The sequence below is a fragment of the Notolepis coatsorum genome (genome assembly GCF_963971535.1).
Source record: "Notolepis coatsorum genome assembly, chromosome: 1".
Classification (NCBI taxonomy): domain Eukaryota; kingdom Metazoa; phylum Chordata; class Actinopteri; order Aulopiformes; family Paralepididae; genus Notolepis; species Notolepis coatsorum.
This window is the reverse complement of record NC_140165.1, coordinates 312,373,163-312,387,646: the sequence shown is the minus strand read 5'-3', so window position 1 is coordinate 312,387,646 and position 14,484 is coordinate 312,373,163. Positions and strand designations below refer to the sequence as shown.

Genomic DNA, 14,484 nt, shown 5'->3' with positions numbered 1-14,484 from the left:
ATTTACAGACAGAGTTTCTAAAAGAGAATATATGGGGGAGGAAACAATACATTGGGGGGGGGGGGGGGGGTTTGAAACTTTGGACATTTACCGGGGCCAGTTTCGAATGGCAGCCTCCCATAGGTGCTCTTTTAGAGCGGTTTTGAAGGTGGGAATGGGATTCACAATATTTTACGGCTGTGGGTAGGGCGTTCCACATTGTTGTGGCATAATTGTGCAACGTGTTTAGTCCCTTGTTTGACCTGCACACTCACACAGGTGTACCGACATTGTCATCTACATTCTGCAGCAAAGCCATGAGTACATGAAAATATTTACATGCTTACAGTTCAAAAGGTGCAATGAAAAATATATGTTTAAGATATTACTCACCATCAACGAGACTTTCGACCGCAATGTAGCATCTATTATTGATGGGTGAAAAAACGTTGAAAACGATTGTGGGTCATGCGTGCGCAGGACCGCTGGTAGCACTGCTCGGTAGTCACTACTAGTATCCATAAATCGGCAGAACAGCGGCGCGTGAGGTTTTGAACGTCTTCCTGGATTACTCCACAAACGCTTTGTGTGTTTACAGTGTAAAGATTCTCTGTAGCAGAACTCTACTGGACCAAGACTTGACATCTGGATCAAAACGTTCTTCCCGAGAAAACAGACATCAGACTGTGGACACCACAACATCTGTAAATACAAATTATGTTTACATTGTTTCCCTCTCTTGTCACTCCTTCCTTGCAGCAGCGGCACTCCAAAGGAGCCTTGAAGTTGTCCAATCCCAGTTTAATTCAAAACAAATGCCAAATGTTTTACATTTGTATTTTGTAATACTGTAATTTTCGGACTATAAGCCGCGCCTTTTCCCCCCATTTTTCGACCCTGCGGCTTATATAAAGCAGGGCTCTACAGTGCGACCATATTGCTCGCATATGCCCCTAAAAATATGTGCGTGCGAACATGCAAAATCAAGTACTCGCACGGCGTGCGAGTGGGGCCAGCGAGTGCAGAGTACAGCCTCTCATTCGTCCTTTTTTTTCTCCGCTGCGAGAATCGTTAAAAAACTACAAGTCCCACAGTTCACAGCCGCATAAACGTTCCAATCACAGTAGTTTCCTGTGGTCACGCGACTGGAAACCGAAAGTAATGATCAGCGGCTGCGTCACTGTCTGAGTCAAACAATAATACAGCCATGTCGAAGCCCTTCATTTTTATTTTGCGCGAAAGATACCGGAGAATGAGAAGTCAGGCGAGGCAGCTCATGTTACAGAGGTGATGGTTAATGTTAACGTTAACCAAGATACTGACGCTAGCCAGCATGCTAGCGAAGTTGGCCAAGCTAGCGAGGCTACACCCACTGTAGCACCCAATGTAGCCACTGTAGCTAGCGAAGCTACACCCACTGGAGCCGGAGGGAAGACATACACATTTAACGTGAATTGGCTAAACATTTCCCCATGGCTAGAGTTCGAAAACAATGTCATGTTTTGTAAATATTGCAAAGTAGGATCGATGCATTGCGATGCATTGTTACACCCCTATACAACTGGCCCACTGTGTATGTGTGTACAGCTAACTTGGCTAGCGTTATCAACCGCAGAGGTGGGCAATGGGTCCAGCTGTAGCGCCGGACGGCCAGAGTGCAAGCGGTGTGGCAATAGGGTCTAGCTGCATCGCCGGACGGCCAGAGTGCAACGGTGTGACGTCGTAATTGGCAGAATCGACTGTCAATCAATGGTCTACCTGACACGCAAACTACTGTACTGGAGGTGTACAGTATTTCAATAGGCAACCCTGAAAGGATTATTTTTCTAAAAGAGCAACACTAGCTCCCCCCTCTACTGATGGCCCTGGTTGTAAAGCCAGTGTCTCCTTTTTGTTCAATATCACTGCCTTTCTTATTAGGCCTAGTTGTTGGCTACAACTTTGCCATAGTAGGCATTAATCACTTAATTAGTAGTTCAAATGTCTGTCCCATTCCCGTTTGCACACGCAGATGATACACGCACACAGTGGGCCAGTGACTTTGGTGGTATGTGCTATTGCACAGATGTGTCCCGTTTGCACATGCACGCACAGTACAAATATACATTTATTTTTAAAAAATAAAAATAAACTCTGTTACTTGACATATTTTCACTGTGCTCCTAAATATTTTTGGGTGCTCCTAAATTTCTTTGTGTGCTCCTAAATTTTTTCATTTAGGAGCACCTGTGCCCCTAGTGAAAAAGGTTAGCGTAGAGCCCTGTAACGGTGCGGCTAATCTATGGATTTTTACAGCTAACGGCCACTAGGGGACCTCCTAAATCTATGGATTTTACAGGTTACAGTCTACCACCTTTAACTCTCACTCGCTCTTCTCTCACAGGCACACAGCTGCTGCAAGTTAATAAATGGGAGCTTCCTCAAACGGCCATCTCTTTCCCGACAATCCCCTCTGTGCACGAACCCTTACATATGGTAATTAAACATTAAAACACCTGCGGCTTATAGTCCAGTGCGGCTTATATATGTACACATCATTCAATTTAGCTGCTGTGGCTTATATTCAGGTGCGGCTTATAGTGCGAAAAGTACGGTACTTTACCATCTCCATGGTCAACTAACTTTAGATAGGAAGTGTATAATAAAAGTAGGTAGGGTAACTAGAGCTGCCGCGGTATCGGTATTACCGCGGTATCGCTGTTACATCATGCCCACCGCAGCGTTGGGCTGAATACCGGCATCACCGCTGTTTTTTATTATATTATTATTATTATTATTACGCTCTCGTTGGGCTTGCGGCTCTGCAGATATACCCTACTTCTCTGTCGAGATTCCAAGCGACCCTATTGGGTACCAGAAAAGTCACATGAAACACTGCAGACCACTGATTGGTCAGAAGAGATACGCGTCACATGCTTGGAGCATCTTGCAGTGCTTTTACTTCCTGAATCTCAGCCATCACAACACGGCTAATAGTACGTTAGCTCCCACCGGAGAACGGAGTGGATTACCGACGCCGTCGCTCCTCAGGGAACGAGGCATAATGATTTTACTGCAACGAAATGTTATAATAAAAGCCCTTCGTTCTATACACTTGTCTGATTGAAAACTTTATTAACAGACCGCAGAATGGGTACAACTCGGCACGCTCTGAGCAAAGAAAGGAACTTAGATATTAATTGAGTAACGCTTGCCTTGCTATGTGGTCCGGTAAATACGAACGTGTAACTATACTAACGTTAATGCCACAAATCGAATGCCTTTGTAATCATAAGTAGTAACGTTATAATAAGAAGAAGAAGAAAGGGTCGGGGGGGTAACCGGCGGGCGCGACACCGAGGGGAGACTTCGAATCCGTGTTTCACTTTTAATAACGAATGCGTGCATGCCGAATCCCAAACAATATTCATGCTGCAAAGTCATCCTCTAAAGATAGACATTTAGACTAGAGGCAGGCTATATGCTATATAAAGAGTAGACTACAAAAAAAATGCATTCAAACTTTTTTTTGTGTGTGTGTGCGGTTATTACCGCGGCGGTAGGAAATATTTTGCAAATGTGTGCGGTAAGGAAAACATCAATACCGCGGCAGCTCTAAGGGTAACTAAGAATAGTGCAGGTAAAGTACAATTTGTGTCAGGATATCCCTGATGTTTCATTCAAAGCCACACTCATTGGTTACAACCCTGTCCAATAATTTTCGTGATCGCCAAATGATTGACCGAGCTAGAGCCTCAGGAGTCGCGGGTTGTAATAAAAAAAATAACGCCTCGCATATCGGCATGTACCTCGAACCGCTGAACGGATTTTGTCGCCTCAAACGGCAATCGACAGGCAACAGATAGGGCTTTATTTGGATATATATATATGTATTGTATTAAAAATATGCACACCGCGCCGCTAGAGGTCGGGAAAGTGGCGCGTCGCACCGGTGGGCAAATTGTTAACAAGACGGCCCGGGGCCAGGTCGGTGACAGTTAACCCTTTGAGTGCCACAAACGACATATCTCGTTTTATCAGCCCAGTGCCTGAGTGCCCACGACGACAATTATCTTTTTTATTTTTTTATTAGCGATCTGAATTCATATTTCATCAACCGAGTCTCCCGTTGGTACACCAGCCCCATCCAGGGCTCCAGACTAACTTTTTTCACCACCGTCCCAGAACCGTCCCGAAATATAATTTTAACCGTCCCAAAGTGAATGTAACCGTCCCAAAAATCAAATGTCGTTTCTTTACTTTGGTTTTGTCGTCTATAGTTGTTATTGCCATAAGAAACACCATTCAGAGAAGGGGAGAATAAATTGATTTAGTCAAAAGGCTCCCAGGTGGAAAGATTTCACAAGAATAATGATGATTAAATATATATATATATATATATATATATATATATATATATATATATATATATAAAAAAGTGTTTAACAAGGTGCTAGTATAGGGATATTTGGTCACGGTGCTGTTATCAATTGGAGCCATGTTGATTATTCCTTCCATAGGAAAATATATTTAAATGTATTTGTATTTTATTTCGTTTTAGTTTTTTTTGTTATTACAAATGTGTGTGTTTATGGTTAAATGTTAGAGATAAATAAAGATCAAATAAAATCTAACTGAATAAGTTATCCCTCTTCTAACAAGAAAGAAAAACGTAGTTTAGCTTTAAATTATATAATGTCATTGCGTCCAGAGATTCCACCTTTGATAACTAAAGTAATGACACTTGACTAGTAATGAAACATGTCCCTTAGATCGCGCTGTCCTCCTGGTCGATATTGATAACTGCTGCTAAATTCCAGCGGGCCCTCCTCACTGAATATGGATTCATTGTGTAGCTGAAGTGAAGTTTGCCTATAGCCTGTCGTCTATTTCTCCGTGTTCGTTTCGATAAATGTAACGTTATGCCAATTAACTCGCAATGGTAGTAACATTACGTGTTAGTATAGAATCGAATAGAAATCCTTTAATAATCCCGAGGGGAAATTCGGCACTACAGAGCAGACTATGTATCGCTCACATTGAACAACAATAAACATTTAGGTCAATAGGACTAAAATAGGAATAACAATATAATAATAAAAATAAGAATAAAATAGTGTGAACTATGGATTAATCAGTGGCAGTCTGATACGTTAGTCAGTAACGTTAGCTAGCAATAAGTAGGGGTGGGAATCACCAGTTTAATCACGGTACGATACGATATAGATTCTTTGGACAACGATACGATATTATCCGATATCACACAGTCTGCCACGATACGATACGATTCGATTCAGGTGCCTGCGATCGATATGAGACGATATTATGTGCCCATTTAATACAATCAGTAACATTTAAATCAACAAAAAAAGGCAATGGAAATATCATGACATTTTTATTTTTGAGCTCTTCCAGACATTTAAATGAAAAACAATCTATTGTTTTTAATACAAATAGACCTCCTGTTCACTGTTTTTGGTTCATTTTTTTTTCTCGATATTAATATCCTATTCACTGTCACAGAGCTGTATTTTGGCTGGAAAAGCATATTGGGAGTCCCAAGGTGCAGTACCGGCCAGATCCTGTTAGTGGGGCTATCCCAGAGAATGCACCCTCCCAGTCCACACTTCTCTCTGCCTATGGCTCTGGGTTAGCTTGTTAGCTCACGCTAAAGTAACGTTATCTTCGATCTTTAACGCGACGTGGGCATAATGGAGTGACGAGGATTGCAAAGCAGGTTAGATGCATTGGACCCGTTGTGGAATAAAACAGCAGGGACATGTTTTGGGTCACAGAATAGGCACACTAGTCTTGCTCTATTGACGCTCTAGACGCTACTGCTGTTGATGTTAAACGGAGTTTGAGTTTCACAACACTGGGCGCGGGGCGATGACGTCGCCGGATTTTCAAAATAAGAGTATCGCAATATGAATCGATCTTTTTACGTGGCATCGATCCTATTTGATTATTGATAATAGATCGATATATCGATCTGGATCGATGTATCGTCCCACCCCTGGCAATAAGCAGCTATAACTAGAACGCGTCGATAACTGTATACAGTTCCAATAGACTAACGTTACACTTCTGTGATTTAAATGTGTCCTTACCTTAGACTCAGGGGTAGTATTGCTGGATGCAGTTCCCTGTTGGTCATTTTGGGTCTGTGTTTATCCTCTTCAAATAGCGCAGCATGTTTGCGGTGATCTCTTCACTGAGAGGATGCCACAGTATAGCGCGTTTTTTATTTTATTATAACATTCTGATCTTTTCGCGGTTCTTGTACAGTGGTCTCGTGCCGTGCGACTGTCAATTACCAGCTGTCATTCACTGTGTCAACCAGGGTTAAATACCAGTGTAGAAAGCCTAGGTAAGAGAGATTTCCCTCACCTGTTAACACGTTTTTCTTTTTCAATGCGAGATTCATTTGGGGTGTGACGCTGCTGCAACGCGACTGGCTGATGAGGTGGGTAGGAGCTTGATGCTGGATTAGCGTATGGCTGCATTGGGAGGCGGAGATAGTCATTGGATTTGGCAAATCACGCTACGTTTAGACTTCAGTGAACTCTGTCAATTTAGTCAGCACGCGACATTCACCATTTGACAGCAATATATGCGCGCACTGACAGTCGGCCAATTGACATTTCCTGTAAAAAAAAAATCCTCTCCGTCCCGTTTGCGTCCCAGCAAAGATTTCTGTTCGTCCCAAATCAATATTTGATCGTCCCCGGGATGACGGGACATCGTTAGTCTCGAGCCCTGGCCCCATCAGGAGCTCATATTGGAAAAAAGCGCCCCCCTATCGTCTATCCCTGTGTAACTGCAGGTCAGTCGCTTAGACTGACCTGGGATCTGTAGATCTCTAGAGATGGAGCCACCTGGCTCCTTGTGCTGGCAAGCCGTCTGATGAACATGGAAGTGATCGCGGGACGGAAATCAGCCTGGAATATAGATTTACAGCAGCCAATAATCAATCAATAAGCGTGATCATTATTTGGAATGGCGATCAGGAATTGGAATAATCTTTTTGGATAACATCTGATCTCAGGTAAGGAATCTATTTTACCAGTCTTAGGATAATCAGACCTGTTTTCACGGAGATTTCAGCATTTGCCCTATGTGTGATGTGGCTGTTTGGCTGTGATCGCTGATGAGGAAATAAGATAATCGATTTTTCAGATCGCCTCTATAGCGTGCATACGTACACATATACTATCGATAATCTAGCGTTTATTTGAAAACTATTAATAAATAGGACGAAAAATTACAACGTTTTTGTGTATTCTAGAATATTCCAGTAAATGTCTTTTATCACGGAATCTTTATATTTTCCTTGAAAACGAGGGCTTTTCAAAATGCTATAAAACGAAAATGAACCGATAAAAAAACAATCCGTTTCGACAATGTTGACTGCAAACAAGTCATTGCAGGGCTGTACGCTAAGCTTTTTCACTAGGGGCACACTTGCCCCTAAATGAGAAATTTAGGGGCAAAGAATATTTTTTAGGGGCACATTTTTAGAGATGTTCCGATACCATTTTTCCTTCCCGATCCGATTCCGATACCTAAGCTTTGGGTATCGGCCGATACCGATACTGATCCGATACCAGTGCATACATAAAAAAAGAAAAGAAAAAAAAAACTATTATATAAATTATACTTTTTTTTTTTCAGATACTGTTTTATGTATACTGTTTTTTAGTAATAACTAGAAAGTAATGGTATTTATTCAACAACAGGTGATTGTATAGATTAGTATTAGTATCATTAATCAATGAGTATGGGGCTGCGGCACTGCAGATATACCCTACTCCAGAGGTGGCCAACCAGTCAGAGACTAAGGTCGCTTTCACACAGGGGCTGTTTGGTCCGGACTTTCGGACCAGAATTCGATAGTCCGGTTTTTCGGGTCTGTGTGAATGCGCGTCGAACTCGGTCCGCGGACCAAGCAGGCGAACTCTAGTCCGCCTGAAAACGTAGGTCTCGGTTCGGCTTCAGCGGACCAAACGCGAACCAAATATAGGAAGTGATTATTATTACCACTGCTTGCAGCACTCACTGCAAAACAAGCACACTGCATCTAATCTCTCTATCTATCTATCTATCTATCTATCTATCTATCTATCTATCTATCTATCTATCTATCTATCTATCTATCTATCTATCTATCTATCTATATAGCTATCTATCTATATAGCTATTGTAATGGAAATTATTAAAGGACAAACGATGAGCCGCTTACATTAATCAGTCTGAGTCATTATTAATAATAATAGAAAGGTTTATTTAATAAAGAAGGTTCATGACAGCATGGCCACGCTGCCAGACCAGTCACCCCCCCAGAGGCAGACATGTTAACCCACTAGCGTCTGACAGGGGACTGGCCTAGAGGCCTGGTCAGACATACAATTGAATACATGAAATTACGTAGAAGAAAACAAAATGGCTGGTTAGAGAAATTAATAATACGACTATGTTATGGCTAAGCCTGGAAGGAAAAACAGCTCCATCTTACAGTTCCCATGACCTTGGGTTATAGCTCTATGGCTGGTAGGAACAGCAACTTCGTTACGACTGAGAGAATGATAGAGTATCTTAAAGAGACATACACACATTAACCAGTAAATCTGGTTGGACTGAAACTCAAGCTGTATGACATGATAAAATAACAGAGACTCATAATGACATGATAATATATTCCACGACAGTTCCCTCCTATTGATAATTATTAATCACAATCATTTATCATTTCATAAAGACAACAAAAAATATTATCATTCAAACACAGATTATAATAACCCAGCAAAAACTATTTTTATTATCTAAAAAACAAAAGGTCCTCTGCATAGACCCCGTGTCACGTGCAAAAGAGAAGTTGTCATCACAGCAGCCATCATTAGCGTCTCTTTGCAAATGCCCAGACGGATGGTCGGAGGACTCAAGGGTACAGTGTCCAGTCTCTGGTTTTGTCATGTCCATACTTCTCCCACCACCAAGCTGAAAAATTGAAATCACAAAAGAAAACACAGGGCAGTACCTTGCAAGATAGACTGCGCTCACGAAATATAACATAGCGAAAACAGAATACACGTGACTGCATTCTCCGGGAGATAGCCAAAACAAAACAAAAACAATCTGCAGACTCCTCACAAAGAATGAAAAAATAACTGGTTACTATTATAATGCACAACATATTACAAAATCTCCACCTGAATCAAAGAAAGTTCATTACATCATTACCTAACATCTTTTAGGACGATACTGTAATATCTGCATGTATTGTGGTTCAAACCTAAGCATTGTGGGTAAAACTTGCCTCATCCCGGAAACGGTCTCTTCTCCCTCCCCCGGTCGCTGGTCCAAGCACCCCCCTCTGCAGTCCATGTATGCCGTGGCTCGGTCAAGGAGCCTGTCCGGTGAATGGCTTAGACCTGCTGGAAACTGTCTCTAAGATCTTTATCTCAGGACCACTGATCCTATCAGACTGGAGTCAGCTGTCGGTTGATGGTCTTAGCGCCCCATCGTTCACTAGCCGATAGGCCCTCTGCCTCCTAGTTCTGGAGCAGATTGGGACAGCTTACTTTCACAGAAACCAGCTGTAGTCGGTCCCCCCACTCAGGCCCTTGGTTGTGGCCCTGATGGAATAGGCCTGCTAGAAACTGTCTCAGTGTCCATGCTCGGCTGATGGTCACGGAGTACTGTCCATGTGTCACCGCTGTAACTGCAGAAGCCTGGTACAGACAGTGGTCCTCTGCGCGTCCTCCTCTTGGTCAGAGATGGGTGCCCGACCGCAAGGAGAGTGAAGAGACCGTTCAGCAAGACCCCACCACAGAAAAAAGAAAGAAGGGAAAAAAACCCATCAGTACATAGCTCAAATACAACTGAGGTTTTTGACCTAGGCTTTCTGATACTTATTGTTATGGGAGATTTATAATATAATATGAGCAATAACTTGTAATGTTATCAGTACATGGCTCAATCACAACTGAACACCATCACGTGCACTCCTGTGACATACGAATAAGATTAAAGAGAGAGAAAGAAAATAAAGAATTAATAATAAAAAAACTGTATTCTGAAGCTGGACGAAGGTCATTCAATCACACTGTCACTCAGGGGTGACATGTTGTAGTTCTCACCTCCTTACCAGAGGACAGGTCTAAGACTGAACTGAACTTAAAGGGGAGACACTGCAGGTGAACTAATATATATCACACTGAAACTTCCCCAGTTCACTACTTACATTAAGACACTACTTTTATTTTTTTTTATCACAATTGTATGTTCAAACATGCACATGAGGCCTGCTCTACTTAAATATGCACTAATTTGCATATAATTCCAGGACAGAAATCTGAACATTGGATAAAGCCATTTTCAAAATTATAGCTCCATTTTTGTCATTGTTATGGCAACATTCCATACTATGCCAAATCACATATGAATAGAACTGGACAAACCAAATAAACAAAAAATAAAAACCCACTCTCGCTGGCAGTGTGCTAAACATCCTGCCTCTGAACCACTCCTTCTATCGCCCTTTGCTAAGCCAACACATTTCGATCACTGTGTGTATTGAGCCCCACTGTACTTTTAAGGAGGAATTTTAAATCAATAACTTGTTCTGAGGCCAAAGTTTGAAATAAGGAATGGAAGATAGTTTTAATTCCTCACACTGATCAATTGATAAGGAATGCGCAGTTGGTAATCAGACCATGTAAACAAATGTCCGATCACCAAGTGAGAGCGATCTTTCGTTCGGCAAGACAGTTAATACACACATATGACGTGGAAGGAGCTGGAACATCACCCTGAGGATTGGCTGAAATGACTATTATGGCTGCTTTACAAGGAAACCAGAATGGATCCCATAACAATGTCACTTATGGCCTTATAGCAAGGATCAACATAGATCATAACCAAATTGTTTTGACTGGCTAATGTGTGCCTCTCTTAAAGAGAAACGCACATACTACGCTGATACCTGATGACAGCGCCCTCTCATACAATACCAAAATCTTTAAAGAGGACTGTTGTTCATCGTGCCATCAATCATTGGAATAACTGCCCACTGAACATAAGTAAATTGAATAGTAAAGTGTCTTTCAAATACCACCTAAGAATGCACTACTTAAATATGTGAGCTGATGTTGATAATGATGTCTGCCCCCCCATTATACCTGTCTCTCCCCCCAATATATATATATATATATATACACATAACATATATATATACATATATATATATACAGTGGCTTCCCCTCGCCACAATGTATAGCAAAATAAAGCGCTTTGACCCTTTTAACCTCCTTCCAGTTAAGAGTACCCTCCTCCCGTTCGGATGCACTCCTTCCCCTACTTAGATGCACCTCTCCCCGTAAGGTTTAGGCAGTCCGCTACGACGCAACAACCAGCTCCTTTCTCAGGACTGCCTTGTCCGACGTCGGCCCCTCTCCCCCAACAGAGATGCAGGTCTCCACTTCCGGCGGTAAGGTCTCCTCTCATGAACGGAAGCAGTCCCCTTATTTTACCTTCAGGTGCTCTATTGGAATGGAGACTTCAGCTCAGGCGACAGCTAATGGGGATCCTTTTCAACAATAAACCCGCCTTCTGGTTGTCATGCGACGTGTTGTCATGACAACTGCGTTTAACCTTTACACACACTTCAAAACGTTTCTCTACTGTTGCATTAAAGAGGTCACCCCTCTCCCTCGCTCTGGGCCTCCAGTACACTCTAATCTCAGATGTTCTAATGAGGAATGTCAACAAACATTCTCTCGCTGGCAGTGTGGCAATATGACTTGCTGCACAGGATAAACTAGGGATGGGCAAAAATAATCCAGATCGATTGATCACATGATGTATTCGAGTACTCGTGGAGGAAAACGCTGTACAAAATAAACTTATTTTCCGGTGTTTTAGACTTTTATTTTGAAGCCCACCGCTCCGTCTTTTCCGGTGTTCTAGACTTTTATTATGAAGCCCACCGACCGGACCGGAAGTATTGTTGTGTGATTATCACGACAGCCGCTCTGTATTCCCTTATAAACGATAACGAACCAGAGCCGCGTTGGGAACCCTGTTGGTAAAAGCAATGACGCCTGCCGCGGACGTCAAGTTGATAAAGTTCCTATAATAACTTTACGAAACGTGTGAAGACATTTTGATCGACTTCTTTTTTTTTAGTTCATGTTATTAGATTAAGCACTTATTGTATACACATGAAGCACTAGATAGACTATTTGTTTAGTTCAATAGTTGTTCTTAAAGAAACATTCCCATCAGGCACCTCGCGGAACCCCTGTGTGCCCCGTGGTGTGCAGGCAATCTACCCGTTATGTCAGTCCTTTGACCACCCGCTAATGTGTGCCTCTCTCCAACGAGCAGGCAGATTCCCTAAGTCATGACAACAAAAAAACAACGTCTCTAAGAGTCTCGTTGGCAAACAGGCCATAATGATTTCTGCAGGTTACATGAAATTAGATGATCGCCGTTGCTAGCAGCTACTATAAACATGCAAGTACTGAACAGGTCAAAACAGACTGAATGGCAAATGACGGTAGGCCTGAAAAACATAGGTAAATTCTCCCCACTCACAGTCCCGCGTTCCCGCCTCTTGTGAGAAAAAAAACCCTTATAGTACAGACAAAAATGGAATTAACCCTCAGAGCACTGCCTCCCTTGTCCATGACCCCATGAGAAAGTACCCTTATACCCTAGTTCTAAAGATAATCAACCCCTGTGGAACATACTGACTCACCTATTCACAGCCCAATTTCTCCGGCAGTAGCTATGTATTGATCACAGACACAAGTGTCAATCTATGTAAATATTGATGAGTATTTTGGTGGCTGATACAATAACAAGATACTAACTGACGTAAATTCACCCATGGCAATGTCAACACACACAAACGATGCAGATAAACACAAACGATGCAGATAAACACAAACGATGCAGATAAAATAGCGAATTGTTTATCCCCTATCACAGCGTGCGTGCATGTAAACGTGTGTGTGTGTGTGCCTACACAGACAGAGGAAAATATTTCTATGTAATATAACAGCGTGCACAGCCTGTGCTACCGTATGCACTTGTTTCTATTCTATCCTGTATTTAATAAAAATAATTACCCATATTTGTGCCTTTATGGCTGCTCTCTTTTTTTTTTTATGTTGATTCAAAACAGGGTATATATTGAAATGTATTTAAATCCCAGTCTCAAAGGTATACCTAAACCCTATACACTTTATGATAACTTTGGAGCTACTAATATAAATTTCAGAAGGCCCATTGTCAGTGATTTGTTCACATGGCCTTAATATATTGCTGTACCTGTATCTCCATCGATCTGTGTGCGTGCATGTGAGTGTGCGCTATACTTTGCCTGAGCTCAGGTCGATGTCTCCCCGCCGTGCGTCCAGCCAATGCGCTGTGGGCCCGTCCCGTCCTGCACCTCCGCACGCCATTGTGCTTTTTTCCCCTCGAACACCTCCTTATAGGCTCTATAGGTCTTTACACCAATGCCCGGCGCACCGGAGTTGATGGTCGCCGGCGAGACCAGCGGATAGGAGACGGGACGGCCGGTGACGGTGACGCACACGGAAAGACACCGAGCCCAAAATCCAGCCCCGGGCACACCGTGGGAGAAAAGACAGAAAAACAGATTCTTAGCTTCTCCCGTCATGACCCCACAGGCCCCCCTTTCTGGCCCCTCTAAACAAACAGAAAATAAAAACCCACAATATGTGGCAACAAATCGTTTCCTCTGAACACTTTTGAGAAAAAAGCTCTGTGGAGTAGCGTATCACGCCTAATTATCGGATACAATGCCCCTATCTTATTTCTTTTCAGAAAAAACTGCAGTATGACCAGATAAGACAGTGGAAAACAAATCACACGACCCCCTGACCCCCTATCTTTTGGCATCCCACGCACGGTCCAACTTCCCGCCTCCTTGTTAGGAAAACAACCAAAAAACCCAGAATCAGTGCCTAAAACCCTTTCCACTATACTCCACAGTACATTCTACACACGCCTACAATATCGGATACAAATGTAATTCACGCCTAATTATCGGAACATACCTCTTAATTTAAAGTGTCCAGAGGAAAACCATAAAAAAGGTACCCAAAAAAACAATACTATGTACAAATTATGTAGCCCCCAAAAATTGGTTCCTCCTGAGCACTCGGAGACAAAAAGCTCTGTAAACAGCGTACAGCCAGAACATACCCCTTAAATCCCAGTACTCAAGGAAACACAGGGGGGTTACACACATTATCCTATATTCAATACCCCACTCGCATAAGTACTTTATAGATAGAAACAAAAACCGCTTTTAAACAGAATGGCTACTTTATACATAACCGCTTTTAAACAGAATGGCCACTTTATAAATAACCGCTTCTAAACAGAATGGCTACTTTATACATAACCGCTTTTAAACAGGATGGCCACTTTATAAATAACCGCTTTTAAACAGAATGGCTACTTTATACATAACCGCTTTTAAACAGAATGGCC

The 14,484-nt window shown here is 42.3% G+C and overlaps 1 protein-coding gene across 1 annotated transcript in view; it reads left to right on the top strand.

The window, feature by feature from the left end:
- The first annotated feature begins 577 nt into the window (after nt 1-577).
- Nucleotides 578-14,484, top strand: part of LOC311238816 (uncharacterized protein) — a 48,880-nt gene continuing 34,973 nt past the window's right edge. Inside the window, exon 1 of the mRNA XM_084327016.1 lies at nt 578-683. The gene's annotated coding sequence lies outside the window, so the exon portion shown is untranslated. The remainder of the gene's footprint in view (nt 684-14,484) is intronic.